General features: G+C 38.5%; 1 protein-coding gene across 14 annotated transcripts in view; it reads right to left on the reverse strand.

Annotated features, from left to right (window-relative positions):
• WDR47 (WD repeat domain 47) overlaps nucleotides 1-15,470 on the reverse strand; it is a 69,776-nt gene that overhangs the window by 53,927 nt on the left and 379 nt on the right. For 7 of the 14 annotated variants that reach the window (XM_042953227.1, XM_042953226.1, XM_042953224.1 and 4 more), the window contains one exon: nucleotides 308-355. The exons of 1 other annotated variant lie outside the window; for it this stretch is intronic. The gene's annotated coding sequence lies outside the window, so the exon portion shown is untranslated. Of the gene's footprint in view, nucleotides 1-307; nucleotides 356-5,877; nucleotides 5,897-5,918; nucleotides 5,974-10,443; nucleotides 10,636-15,402; nucleotides 15,418-15,470 lie in introns of those variants that run through there. 6 more of the 14 variants (XM_042953231.1, XM_042953230.1, XM_042953228.1 and 3 more) reach the window with 6 other exon arrangements.

Raw genomic sequence — 15,470 nt, forward strand, 5'->3', positions numbered from 1 at the left:
CTCCCTTCTCAGGGAAGATATAAAACAGTAAGAGTTAACTAGCTTAGAAACAACTAAAATTATCTTTTAAATGAGATGTACAGTACATAAGTGTACAATAAAGTTTACTTGAATTAACTTAAGGTGCAAAAATCAATGAAGAAATGCCTCTTAAAAGGTACGGAGTAGATGATTTTGTTTGCAACTATTCTAAAAATCATTCAAAAGGACAGAACTCTGGCCCTTTAACCTATTTAAGCCAAAGTCAGCTCTGACAACACTGTAGGTTAGATATGCCAGCGCATGGTGCATGTGAACGATTACTCACCAGGCAGAATTTATGTAGAGCCAACAATAAAGTGTATTCTGCTGAAAACTGAAAACAAAATGAAAAAAAAATCAGAATGTTTCTGTATTTCCATAATAAATGACACACTTACCTATAAGAAAAAAATCACAAAAACATCTCTATGTATTTAAAAAAAATAAGTTTTTACTTGGGGAGTCTAGGTGGCTCAGTTAAGTGTCCAACTCTTGGTTTGGGCTCAGGTCATGATCTCATAGTTTGTGAGTTTGAGCCCCACATCTGGCTCCATGCTACTGGTGCAGAGACTGCTTTGGATTCTCTCTTTCTGCCCCTCTCTTGTGCGCTGTCTCTCAAAATAAATAAATAAGCTTAAAAAAAAAAAGAACTTTTTACTTATATCCAATCCTGGACTAGGTGAGATAAAGAAATGTTTTCTTTAATAATAAGTATATCTGGACACCAGCAGGAAGGTAGTTAATATTTTAGTACTTAGATACAATTAATATCTACAGAAACTAAATTCCAGATGCCGTCTCTATACTCATACTGATTCCTATCTTAGTCAAACAAGATTAGAAGACTATATTAAGGGGCAAGAAATAAAATTATTTTTAGAAATCTAATGTTAAAGATAAAATGTTAACAAGAAAAAAAAAGAATGTCAACAGAAATATATTGACCTCTATGTATATTTCTATACATGGATATGGAAAAAGTTTTATGAAAAAAATATCAGTGGTAGCTTTCTGATCAAATATAAATAGATAGGATTTAAATGTTCCTTTGCAATGAGGAACATTTGAAATGTTTCTTTACTCACTTGTAATACAGATTAGGAAGGAAGAAAAATGCACAAAACTAAGAATGACTCACAAGTACAAGATTGAGGGAATCAAGGTACAGCCATTATAAATTTTACAGTCAAGAAAAGAATGCTGAAGAAAAGTTCCATTAATCTCCAACTCCATCCCACACAATAAAAACCACACTCTTTAATCTTCCAAGTATTACAGAGCATGTAACAATGAGTTACAGTGCCTTAAGATTCCTGTTTACAGACAAAAATGCAGATAACAAAATGAAGTACATGAACCCTTTTAATACCAAACTGTAACACCTTTTAATACCAAACTGTAACATAAAACTACTGCACCTTTTCCTTTAAAAAATAGAGCAATAAATTTAATAAAATAGCATTCTAAAAACTTAAGTTGCTGCCAGGTCAGTTAACTGTAAATGTCTGGTCCTTCAGAATTATAAATGTGATGTTGCAAGTCACTTAACCTCTATGGGCCTCAATTCTTCATACATAGAATAAGAGGGTTAGGGGCACCTGGGTGGCTCAGTCAGTTAAGCATCCAGCTTCAGCTCAGGTCATGATCTCGCAGCTCATGGGTTCAAGCTGCTCATCAGGCTCCACACTAACAGTGCAGAGCCTGCTTGCGGTTCTCTCTCTCCCTCTCTCCCTGCCTCTCTCTCTCTCTGTCTCTCTCTGTCTCTCTCTCTCTCAAAATAAATAATCTTTAAAAATAGGGGCGTCTGGATGGCTCTGTTGGTTGAGTGTCCAACTTTGGCTCAGGTTGGTGAGTTCAAGTTGGTGAGAGCCAACTTTGGCTCTAGTGTTTGGTGAGTTCAAGCCTGGCATCGAGCTTGCTGCTTTCAGGGTAGAGCCCAATTCGGATCTTCTGTCCCCTTCTCTCTGTGTCCCTCCCCCACTCTCTCTCTCTCAAAAGTAAAACGTTAAAAATTGTTTTAAAAATATAAAAAATATATTAAAAATAGAATAAGAGGGTTAGTTTGGGCAATTTCTATGATTTCCCTTTAAGTTTTATAATATGCTTTAAGTCACATTTCAATATACTTCTTGTTATTGATATACATATATTCTTAGGGGGAAATATAAAGTCTTGGATAATTAGAAGTCTCTAACATACAAGGTCAGTTTAATAAAAAAGAAAATAGATTTGTTTTAAATCATATAAGCAAGCAAACAAAAGCCCTTCTAACTGCAAAGCTCTGTCATGTCTGCTAATCAACTAATGTTTATAACATGGATACAGCATGTGTCCCTTCTTATTGTTGACAGCTGTTCTTCTATTCATCAATTATTCTAATTTACTTTCTGGAACTGTGAATAATTTTGGCTTAAAGACCAAATTATCTTTAAGCAGGTGTTGCTTAATATAGCTATAAAAAGAAAAGAATTCAATTAACATAAACTATATGTTGTGTATCTGCATAAAATATCTCTGGGGAAAAAAGACACAAAAAATTGATAAAAATGGTTCTTAAAGGGTCTTAAAGGAAAACTGGATAGTTAAAGAATAGAAATGGTAAGACTTTCCACTACATACCTTTTTATACCTTTTGAATTTTGTACTATGTACAAATATTACCTATTCAAAAAATTTAAATAATAATATGAAATATAAGTAAGAATTTCCAATTGCAAATTACTTGAAAATTCTAATTGCAAGTAAATGAAAGGTATTAGTAATAAAATGAATATAATATATTCATTAGGTATGTAAAGAAGTAATATTTCAGAATGATTTGTAAATTTTTGGTAACACAAGACCTCTTCTCAGATCTGATTCAAATATTATTTCAATCTTTCTTTATGAGATTAAAGTATGTGTGTTCTTTCCATATTGAAACTCACAAAAATTTAAAAAACATATTTAATTGCTAAAGAACTAAAAATTTACAAGATAAGCAAAACTAGTTTTGACTCAGACTGTATAATTAAGTCTTGTAACCCAGAAAATGTAAAGGAAAAAATGGTCAAATCTGGTACTAAAAATGTAAACTGTAAACCTTCCATTTAATAGAAGTTGTCATAAACAAGAGACAAAGGACAAATCAGGAATAAACATAACACACATAAACGGTTAAATGGTTACCAATGAGAGCAAATAGGTAGCATTCTTCAAATCAGTACCCCCCCCCCAAATTCCAGTTGAACAATGAGCAAAGACTACACAGACACTTCACAGAACTACAAAAGAGACCAAAAATTTATGAAAACATGTTCAACCTCACTAGTGGTACTAAAACAAGACACCATTTATGGCCTACTAATTTTGGCCTACCTGATAACACCTAGTTTTGGCAAGAGTGTGGGTAAATGCCCTTTCACACATTGTGTTAAAAATGTAAATTGGGACAAACTTTTTGAAAGAGACTTTGACAGCATGAAATTCTTATCTATAAAAAGATGTTTTTAATGTTTATTTATTTTTGAGAGAGAGAGAGAGAGAGAGAGAGAGAGAGAGAGAGAGAGAGACAGAGCATGAGCAGGGGAGGGGCAGAGAAAGGGAGACACAGAATCCAAAGCAGGCTCCAGGCTCCAAGCTGTCAGCACAGAGCCCAACGCAGGGGGCTCTCACGAACCGTGAGATCATGACCTAAACCAAAGTTGGACGTTTAACTGACTGAGCCACCCAGGCACCCCCTCTATAAAAATTTTAAATGTTTATACTCTTTGACTCACCAATTCTAATTCTACCTCTAGAAACTGATCCCAAAAAAGTACTTGCAAATACACACAAAGATACATATACAAAGATGTTCCTTGAAGATTTGCTTGTAATAGAGAAAAATGAGTAATGAACTGAGCTCTCATCATAGCAGTATTGTTAAATTATGGTAAGTTCATAGTACAGAATACTAATGCATCCTCACAGTGCAAAGGCACATCACAGAATATAGCTATTAATAAACATCCGTTGAATGGATAAATATAAATGCATCCACTTATTTTTTTAATGCATCCACTTATTTTTATTTTTTTATAAATATAAATGCATCCACTTATTTTTGATATCTGTCTAAATAAAGAAAGGTCTGGAGGGATACATATCAAACTGGTCAGAGTGGCTACTTCTGAAGACAGGAATTGTAATGGATGCAGGGCATGAAACTAGGAAGAGAAAGGAGTTGAAGGGGGACCGTTTTACTCTTCATCATTTGTATTATCAGAATGGTTTACAACCAATATATATCCATGCATTACTTGTATATTTATACATACATTTCTTACATGAATACAATTTTTAACTCTAAAAAGAAAAAAACTATGAAAAATTACAGGATTAGATTCCAAAGGTTCTCTTCTATATCAAGATAGTAACTAGAATAGAATCCCAAAGATAGGATTAACTGCTATGTTTACAATGAAATAATTATTGGGTACTATTCTAAGATCTTTACTTATGTTGTTTAATTGATCCTTATGAGATAGGCAATTTCATCCCCATGTAACAGATGAAGATATTGGGCTTTGTAAGTTTAAGAAATTAACCCAGGGGCGCCTGGGTGGCTCGGTCGGTTGGGTGTCTGACTCCGGCTCAGGTCATGTTCTCACAGTTCATGGTTTGAGCCCCGCATCCGGATCTGTGCTGACAGCTCAGAGCCTGGAGCCTGTTTCAGATTCTGTGTCTCCCTCTCTCTGGCCCTCCCCCACTAATGTTCTGTCTCACTCTCTCTCTCAAAAATAAATAAACAACAACAAAAAAGAAATTAACCCAGTATTTACATTAAGACTAAACATAAGGATGGAGCTAAAATGTATTATGCTAAGAGAAATAAGTCAATTGGAGAAACACAAATACCATCTGATTTTATTCATATATGGAATTTAAGAAACAAAACAGATGAACATATGGGGGTGGGGTGGGTAGAAAAGGGAACCAACCACAAGAGATGCTTAATGATAGAGAACAAACTGAGGGTTGATGGAGGTAGGTGGGTGGGAGATGGGCTGAACAGGTGATGGGTATTAAGGAGGGCACTTCTTGTGATGAGCATTGGGTGTTAAGTGATGAATCACTGAATTCTACTCCTGAAACCAATACTGCACTCTATGTTAACTAAATAAAATTTAAATTAAAAAAATAAAAATGCGGTTCCTGAGTGGCTCAATTGGTTAAGCATCTGGCTTCAGCTCAGTCATGATCTCACAGTTCGTGGGTTCGAGCCTCCCATCTGGCTCTGTGCTGACAGCTCAGAGCCTGGAGCCTGCTTCAGACTCTGTGCCTCGCACCCTTTCTGCCCCTCCCCAACTTGCACATGCGCTCTCTCTCTCTCTCTCAAAAAATGAATAAACATTAAAAAATAATAATAATAGGGGTGCCTGGGTGGCTCAGTCGGTTAAGCATCAGACTTCAGCTCAGGTCATGATCTCCCGGTTCACCAGTTCCAGCTTCATGTCGGGCTCTGTGCTGATGGCTCAGAGCCTGGAGCCTTCTTCGGAGTCTGTGTCTCCCTCTCCCCTGCTCATACTCTGCCCCTCTCTCTCTCTCAAAAACAAATAAAACATTAAAAATAATAATTTTAAAATAATAATAATAATAATTTAGAGGCACCTGGGTGGCTGGCTCAGTTGGTTAAGCGACCAACTTGGTTTCTGCTCAGGTCATGATCTTGTGGTTCGTGAGTTTGAACCCCGTGTCAGGCTCCAAGCTGGCACTAGGGACCCTTCTTGGGATTCTTCCTCTCCCCTCCCTGGCCCCTCCTCCCACCGCTCTCAAAATAAACAAACATGAAAAAAGATTTTTAATAATAAAAAAAAGATTAAACATATATTTCACCAGCAACTGAATACTTCTTTCAGAAGTACATCAGGACATACATCTTGATATCAGCATCCATGTCAATCAGGAAATCTTTAAAGTACCAGAGGGAACCTATTTAACAGGGTAGCAAAACAAAGGGGAGGCAAATTTTATATTTACATATATATTATATATGATTAATTTTTGTATGTTAATCATGATTAATTTTATTACGTATATATATATGATTAATCTTTAGATCAATTTTTCATTAGCTCCTCAAACATCTGAGCAAGTAGAACTCTTCAACTCTTCATTTTTTCCACAAGCATCTGGGCTGCCTTATCTTGGTAGCCAGACAAGAAATTGTCTCCCCCTCCCCAATTCAAATCCTAAGCTTTGCAGCAATGAAAATTAGAATTTCTGACTGTGAAAGGGAGACCGAAATACAGAAACAGAGAGGATAGGCAGAGAGCGAAAGAGGAAGAAAAGGAGAAAGGGTAGGAAAAAGGAAAGAAGGAAATACAGTAGCCAAAGGTTACAACCCTGGGCAAGAATGGAACCATAGTTTGTGAGATGCTAAAGCTCTTTCTGCTATATCACACTAATTCCCAAGAAAGAGAAGGGCAAAGATACTTCACAAAAATAAGGAGAGTCATCTAAACATGTTAAAGGAAAAAACTTCACAGTAGTGAAATAATTTTTAAAAATTATTCCAACTGAGGACCCTAATTTTATGATCTTTCACATTGTTTTTCTATTAAACAATGTTAATAGGGTAAATAGACTTCTAGATAAAATCCTGCATTAATAACAGTCTAACCAGAATTTTAAACATGCACTTTTAAAATTATTTTTTTAACATTTATTTATTTTTGAGACAGAGAGAGAGAGAGAGCATGAACAGGGGAGGGTCAGAGAAAGAGGGAGACACAGAATCTGAAACAGGCTCCAGGCTCTGAGCTGTCAGCACAGAACCCGACGCAGGGGTTGAACCCACGGACCGCGAGATCATGACCTGAGCCGAAGTCGGCCGCTTAACCGACTGAGCCACCCAGGCGCCCCTAAACATGCACTTTTAATAGGAGAGACAAAAAGGATTAGCCCAACTGTGTAAGAAACTAAAATAAAATTAGATATTACTTTTCTCTTTTTTTTAATAAAGGTTTCCGGAAGATCATCAGTTCTTTTTTTTTTTTTTTTTTTTTAAGTTTATTTATTTTGAGAGACCAAGAGAGAGAGAGCAAGCAAGTACACGAGCCAGGGCAGGGCAGAGAGAAAGACAGAGAATCCCCACAAACGGTGGGATATGGTGCTCGAACCTACAAACCATGAGATCCTGACCTGAGCCAAAGTCAAGAGTCAGATGACTGACTGAGGCACCCAGGTGCCCTGATACTACTTATCATTTAAAAAAAAAAATCTCTCCAGGTCTAATAAAATATATTTCTTAACCCTTATTTAATCAACCCCACTTAATTTAAAATTGTTATCTAAATGAATATTGCCATCAAAAAATAAGGAATATTGAAACTGATAGGAGGGAAGGGAACCAGAGGGAAGGAAGGAAGGAAGGAAGGAAGGAAGGAAGGAAGGAAGGGGAAAGAAAAGAAAAAATTAGATCTAAGAGCTCTAGAGTTTAACTTTCAACTTTAAAATGGACCTCGGTCTTTAAAATATCTATGAAAACCACACCAAATATAGGGAAACCTAGATAAACCTAGATAAATTTAACAGTGTGTTGCTACAAATGCTTCACTCTGAACACAATTTAGCTTTCAGAGCACAACTAAAAGCAAAATCAGTGTTGATTTAAAGCATAAGAATTTTTATTTAATTTTTTTAATGTTTATTCATTTTGAGAGAGAGACAGAGTGCTAGTGGGGGATGGGCAGAGAGAGAGGAAGACACTGAATCTCAAGCAGGTCCCAGGCTCTGAGCTGTCAGCACAGAATCCGACGCTGGGCTCGAACCCACAAATCACAAGATCATGACGTGAGCTGACGTCAGACACTTAAATGACTGAGCCACCCAGGGGCCCCTATTTTTATTTATATAAAAAACTGTTTTAATGTTTATTTATCTATTTTGAGAGAGAGACAGAGAGCATTTGAGCAAGCAAGATAGAGGGGGTAGGAGAGGGGCAGAAAGAGAAGGAGAGAGAGAATCCCAAGCAGCCTGTCAGCACAAAGCCCAACATGGGGTTCTCGAACTGAGATCTTGATCTGGGCCGAAATCAAAGAGTTGGACGCTAAACCACCTGAGCCATCCAGGAGCCCCTACTGCATAAGAATTTTATATCAAAAAACAAAATGTGTAGAGAATTTTTTTATTCTTAAATAATACACTTTTAGTTCACTTGCCTAGAACATGGTTCGGCAGATCTCTTTAAGACCTATCAGACCTTTGGGGCACCTGGGTGGCTTAGTTGGTTAAGCCTCTGGCTCTTGGTTTTGGCTCAGGTCATGACCTCCTGGTTTCAGGATTTCAAGCCCTGTGTCGGGTTCTGTGCTGGCAGCATGAAGCCTGCTTGGGATTCTCTTTCCCTTGCTCTCTGCCCACCTCCCTCACCCTGCACTGCCTCTGTCTCTCTCAAAATAAATAAATAAACTAAAAAAACAAAAAACAAAAAACCCTATCAGGGGCTCCTGGGTGGCTCAGTCAGTTGAGCATCTGACTTTGGCTCAGGTCATGATCTTGAGGTTCATGAGTTCGAGCCCCACATCAGGCTCTTTGCTGACAGCTCAAAGCCTAGAGCCTGCTTCAGATTCTGTGTCTCCCTCTCTTTCTGCCCCTCCCCTGTTCACACACTGTCTCTCTCTCAAAAATAAATAAATATTAAAAAAAAAAAACAAAACCCTATCAGACCTTTGCTGTGTTCTCTGGTCTCAGACTGAACAGCTTCATCAGAAAACTCACAGATGGTGTCACTGAACTCAAGAGAAACCTAGCAGTAGGTATGGGCAGACCAAAGCAAGTCTATTCTTTAAAACAATTTAAAATGAGAATCCCACTTACTAGTGAGCAACAGTGCCACTGCTTGATTACACAATTATTAGACATTAGGCAGAACTAAGAATTCCAGGTCTCCTGACTCACAGGCAAAAGCTTTAGGTGTTAATCATACAAAGAATTAAAAGATTTTTTAAACGATTTATTACTTAAATCATCACAGCAGCTCATGGTAAAAATTTAAATGTTTATTAGGCAGAGTTTCAACCTATAAAGATGTAAATAAGAAATGTAGAAAGTATATATTCTTTTTTTTTTTTTTTTTGAAGTAGGCTCACCCAACATGGGGCTTGAACTCAACTTTGGGATTGAGAGTCACATGCTCCATCAACTGAGCCACCCGGTGTCCCTAGAAAGTTTATAATCTTAATATTTGTAATAAAAATTAACTCCAAGCACAAATTAATGCTATATCAACCAAGGTCAAAGTAAAATATTCATATAAACTCATACTATATTCCTTATTTATTTTCTTATTTGTGTGTTTCTACTTTATTTATTTATGGTAAAAATAATGTTTTATCTAAGAACACAATTTCACCTTTCATTATATGAGACCTCTAGTATCGTTTTCTGTCACACCTAAAGCCAAGGTACAGAAGTGTGCTTTGTAAAACAGATGAAGAATGTCCTTCATGGGGTGCCTGGGTGGCTCAGTTGGTTAAGCACCCAACTCTTGATTAAAGCACAGGTCCTGACGCTGGGGTCATGGGATCCAGCCCCTCACTGGGGTTAAACTGAACGTGGAGCCTGCTTGAAATTCTCTCTCTCTCCTTCTGCCCCTCTCCCCAACTCGAGCTCTCTCTCTTAAAAAAAAAAAAAAAAAAAAAAAAAAAAGTCCTTCATGTTGTTTTACTCCCATACACACTTTATTATTTTCAAAGGGAAAAACAGAACTTAAGGTATTTGTGTATACTTCAGAAATTGAACTACATAAAAAATGGTTTTTTAAAAGTCAGTAGGTCAACATACAGAAACACAGCAGGAAATGTACTGAACCAAGAATCACAAAAACTTGAAAATGTACTGAAAAAGACAAAATTATATAAGCATTAACTACTGAATTAAGTACATCAGAATATATACTATATAATTACCTATTAAAGTCTTTCATCCTTAGCTTTTCTACTTCCTTACCTTTTATATATTCATCACAGAATTGAGTCGGAAGGTACATTAGTCCACTTTCCTATAATGCAGAATATCCAAAACTTACCTCTAACAGATGGTCTGCCAACCTCTACATAAATGCCTCCAATGAGAGAAAATTTTTATGCCCCCCTTACAAGCCACTTGTGGAAGGCAGTCTCTAAGATGGTCACCAATGAGCCTACTAGTGTTTACAACCTTCTGTAGTCACTGGCCCTTGAATGTGCGCTGGATTTAGTGACTCACTTCTACCCAAGAACATAGCAGAAGTGTTGGGCTGTCACTTCCAAGATTTGTAAAAAGATAGTAGTGTGAGTCCTGAGTGCAGGCGTGTGTCCTCTCTCTCAGAATGTTCACTCTGGGGGAAGCCAGCTGCCATGTCATGAGGCAACCTTGTGGAAAGATCCAAGTGACAAAGAACTGAGGGAAGCCTCCACTCACCTGCTGGCAAGGAATGGAAGCCTTCAGTCCAACAGCCCACAGGAACAGAGACCCAAGCCACTGAGCTTAGAAGGAGATCATCCCTGATTTGTGTCTTCAGATGACACCAAAGCCTCTGTGGCAGCTTGACCGAACCTCAAGAGAGATCTTAAATCAGAGGCACTCAGCAGGTCTGTGCTCAGATTCCTGACCCTCAGAAACAGTGAGATAAATATTTGTTGTTTTAAGTGACTGTTTTGGAAAAGGTAATTTGTAACAATAGATAACACTCATTTAATTTTTTCACAAGTATAAAAATTTTGCTTTCCTAATACTGAAATGAAATCTACTTTCTTGCAACTTTCATCTAGTTATTCACGTCTTCGGGTCATCATGATAAAAGTTTGTTATGTTTCAAACTTTCACACATTTGAATCTGACCAATAATCATGTCTATTTTCCTATACGCTTTAGCAATTCTTCATATAGCTTACAGAACCCCTACCATTCTAATCATTCTCTTCCTAACATGTGTTAATCACTCTCTTAAAACATCCAAAATAGAATACAACACTCCAGGTATGGTATTTCAATGTATACATTGAAATCAACACTTCCCATGATGTGTGCACTATATAACAAACACACCCAAACACCTAAAGTTGCTTTACATCATCATCTGCTCAGCAGATACTGTTTTTGCACTTCCCAGAATTTAATTTCTAAAGCTTCTCTTGAAGTTGGAAAGAAAACCAATCCAACGCAATTTCCAGGCTTTCAAAATAACATTTTAAAAAAGGTTAAACCAAAAAATGGACATTAAGCCTCCAATTTTAGTTCAGTTCTGTAAAGTTTTCTCAAAAATTTTATTACAAGATTCTATTTTCTTTTTCAATACATCAACAAAAGTCACAAAACATACTTAGCCATAGAAATCTGTTCATTTTATAGAATTCATTATTTAAGTCAATGTATCAAATAGTATAAAATGTTTATGTCCTTTTTCATGTAGTACTGTTTCTCTATAAAATAGGGTGTTGACTTGCAAAACAAGATAAAGGTCCAGGCAGAGTGGCAAGCATGTGAATTGTGCTTAATAAATATAAGTTTCTCCCCTTCAGAGTTCATACCCATGGTAAAACCAGTATGACAAAAGAGCTACTAAAAACATGCTATGGGAGAGCTACTGTGCTGTGGATAAAGTGTAAAAATTTACTTTAGAAAAAGTTAACCCTGGTTTTAAATATATTTTAGGTGTAATTTTAAAATATTAGGAAGCTTGAGGCCCCTGGGTGGCTAAGTCCATTAAGTGCCGGACTCTTGATTTCACCTCAGGTCATGATCTTGTGTCTTGTGGTTCTTGAGATGGAGCCCCACATCAGGCTTTGCACTGACAGCATGGAGCCTGCTTGGGATTCTCTTTCCCTCTCTCTTTCTGCTCCCCTCCCCTGCTTACACATGCACACACTCTCTTACCCTCTCTCTTTCAAAGTAAATAAACATTAAAAAAAAAAAGATTCTCTCTCTCCCCCTTTACTCCTCTCCCCCACTCACATGTTCTCTTCTCTCTCTAAAAAATTAAAAAATAAAATAAAATAAAAAAAAAATAAAACAAAATATTGGGAAGCTTGATTAGATCAAATTATGTTGCAGATGCCACAGGAAGAGACTCTTACTTATGATAATGTTTGTTTGAGGTCAGTATTTGTTTAACAATATTTGAGTATCAGGGCGCTTGGGTGGCTCAGTCAGTTAAGTGTCTAATTTCTTCTCAGGTCATGATCTCCTGGTTCGTGAGTTCAAGCCCCACATGGGGCTTTCTGCTGTAAGCAAAGATCCTCTGTCCCCCCTCCCTCTGCCCCTCCCCTGCTAAATCTCTCCCTACCCTGTCAAAAATAAACAAATATTAAAATAGTAATAATAAAAATATTTGAGTATCTACTCTGTGCTAGTACCATGCTGCGTCCCAGGAATACAATCACTGAGTTACTACAGTGAAGACGACAAAACATGAAAGCAAGATTTATAAGGTAGTGTGTGGTGTTTTGTAAGGATAGCTTTTTACCCAAACAGAAACAAATTAAAAAGCAAAAAGCAAAACAAAAAACAAAAAAAGCAAGAAAAATCAGTTGAAATATATAAGCTTTGACTATTCAATGTAATGGTTTCAAAATTACACAGAATAAAAAAGTATCCTTAGGTATGGGCCAGCGTTGGACTTGGAGTTTGAAGACCTGGATTCAAGTCTTCTATATAAAAGTAATATGCATAAAATATAAAGAGCACCATAAAAGAATTACAAATGAAATGCCATGGAAGTTCAGAGGAATAATAGGGTTTCCTGTTAAGAATGGGTTTGAGAGATTGTTAATATCCTAACATGCAGAGATGGGAAAGGAAAAGCTACTAACATGTACTGTGCATTTACTATGTCAGGCCCTTAATACTCCTATATGGTATTTATGAATGGGACAAGAGGGTGTATATGACTAAAATCCTTTGACCTTTCCACTACAATATTCTGACATTTACAGGAGGCGGGGGGAACAAGAGGGGATAATCAGAATAATAAGCCTAGTGTCAAAGTTTTAGAAACTGAAATTCAACTTATTTCCTGTGCTAAGTAGTGATTCATTAGCTGAGTGAGTCTAAGGCAATGCTTCTTAAATTTTTTTCCATAGGGGCAGAAAAAGACTGAACACATCCCCAGGGTCCCTTAAGCATGAAATTTCTTTGAAGTCTCTGAAATCTACCTTATATTCTCTAAATATAAGAAAATCGTACTGAAAGCAGGAAAGCAATCCTTGCACACATATAGGAAAGAAACACCCTTTTTCCATGTCACCATGGTAATAAAGAACCTCCATTAAAGAGTAAGGATGGATGCACCTTAATAGTTCCTGTGAGCCCTGTAAGGCCATTATAAGAAATAAGGTCTTGGGCCTCAAAATACTAAATAGATCATGCAGAGTATTTTAATTATCCTTCCCAATGCTCCACTCTATTAAGAGGTAATCAAGGGGCGCCTGGGTGGCGCAGTCGGTTAAGCGTCCGACTTCAGCCAGGTCACGATCTCACGGTCCGTGAGTTCGAGCCCCGCGTCAGGCTCTGGGCTGATGGCTCGGAGCCTGGAGCCTGTTTCCGATTCTGTGTCTCCCTCTCTCTCTGCCCCTCCCCCGTCCATGCTCTGTCTCTCTCTGTCCCAAAAATAAATAAAAAACGTTGAAAAAAAAATTAAAAAAAAAAAAAAAAAAAAAAAGAGGTAATCAACAGATGCCTTAATTTTTTTCCAAAGTGCTTTCAAACAGACTATCTTGTTCAACTTAGAGCCCATTCCAGACTAAAACAACAGTAGGTATTATCCCCATTTTACAGATCTAGATATTAGACTCAACAGTAGGTTAAGTAGCTCTTCCATGATTGTAATCAATAGCTAAATGACACTTAAATCCAGGCAATCTGATTTCCAGCTTACTGATTTGCTAAGGAAAACTGCATCTTTTCATACTTATTTTGAAGTATTTCTCAAACTACAGTATATATCAACCATATCCCATGCTGTCCATTCAGTAACTGATAATTTCACAAACAGAAACAGAGGCTGAACACAAGTATGTAACTAGGAACTTAGAATAATACCCCTGTTCTCTAATGATATAGTCCTAATACTGGCTTTAAAAGAGAGAGAGAGAGAAAGAAAGAAAAAAGAATTAGAAGGTAGGAAGAAGAGGTAAACATTGAAATCCCTTCACAAAAAATTACATATTATCATGGCATGTAAGTTCCAGTGTTCTGTGGTGCTTTTTTTTTTTTTTTACCTGACAATATACTGCTAATGGTTTAATTGCTTGTCTTTTCCCGCACTGTATAATAATTTTCCTTTTGTGTGGAAGCAATCTCCCCCCTAAAACCTAAGGTAAAATTGTTCATTACATCTTTGTCCTAAATGAGACCCCTAGAATATGCCATATAAAGGAAAATGGGCTCTTAGGCGTTTCTCCTTCCTAGTAAAATTTCAATGCAACTCAAGCCAACACCGGAGACAAAAAAGATTCTACTTGGATTTACTGTGAAAAAAGATCTGTAGCATATTTAAAGCCTACATGTTAATTTCTGTGCCATTAACTTCTTGAAGCATTCTATGAAGTCTACAACAAAGGGAGGCAAATAAGTGTTAGATCACAACCTATGAATCTGGGTGGAACAAAGGCTTCTCCTTTCATTATGCAGAGAACCAAGTTGCCAAAAACGCTCCGCTCAGATACCATGCGTGGTTACTGACTGCACGTCTGGGTATAGAGATGAAAAAAAATCAAATGCTGTTCAAATGCCGCCCAGCCTACCTTGCCCCTTTTGCCCAAGGCCTCGCCCCAGAGCTGGAGCCCCAATCTTTCTCCCCAATACAAGACACCGGCTGAACCCTAGAGTTCTACAGCCTCCCGCCTCTTCTACGCCGGCGCTCCTCAGCCCCAGCAAAGCCGGGTTCCAAACCCAGTCGATTCCCCTCTCCCCGCCCCCCGCCCAGACCCCCAAAGGCTGCACCCACAGAACCACTGACGTAAGAAAGGCCAAAGCCGGCCCCGCGGAGCTGCCCCACGCCGCCGCTCGGTTCCCAGCCCCGCAGCTTCCTCCCCTCCTCCCGGCCAAGGCGTGCCCAGACAGGGACGCGAGCGCGCCCCTCAGTTCTCGCAAAGGCTCGGCCGCGGGCGAGGAAGGAAGAAATCAACGCAGCCAGCTCCCCTCCCGCCTCTCAGCAGCGGCGAGGTGGGCACTGGTCCTGCGCTAGCTCCCCGCTCCGGGGCCGACGGTACCAGGCGAGGGGTGTCGCTCTACCCCAGAGCCGGGCTGGAAGAGAGGGGAAGGTGTGGTCCAGGACAGGCGGTCTCGAAATAGGGGCCGGCAGTTCCCAGGTCCTCATCCGGCGGCGCCGGGGCCTCACTCAACGACCCCAGTCCCCACCCAGGAGGCACCGAAGCCTACCCGAGACCCTTCTCCCGGGCCGCAAACGCCGCCCTTTGGGCCAAGGGCCGCCTGGGTCGGAGCCCTGT

The sequence above is a fragment of the Panthera leo genome, chromosome C1 (assembly GCF_018350215.1).
Source record: "Panthera leo isolate Ple1 chromosome C1, P.leo_Ple1_pat1.1, whole genome shotgun sequence".
Classification (NCBI taxonomy): Eukaryota; Metazoa; Chordata; class Mammalia; order Carnivora; family Felidae; genus Panthera; species Panthera leo.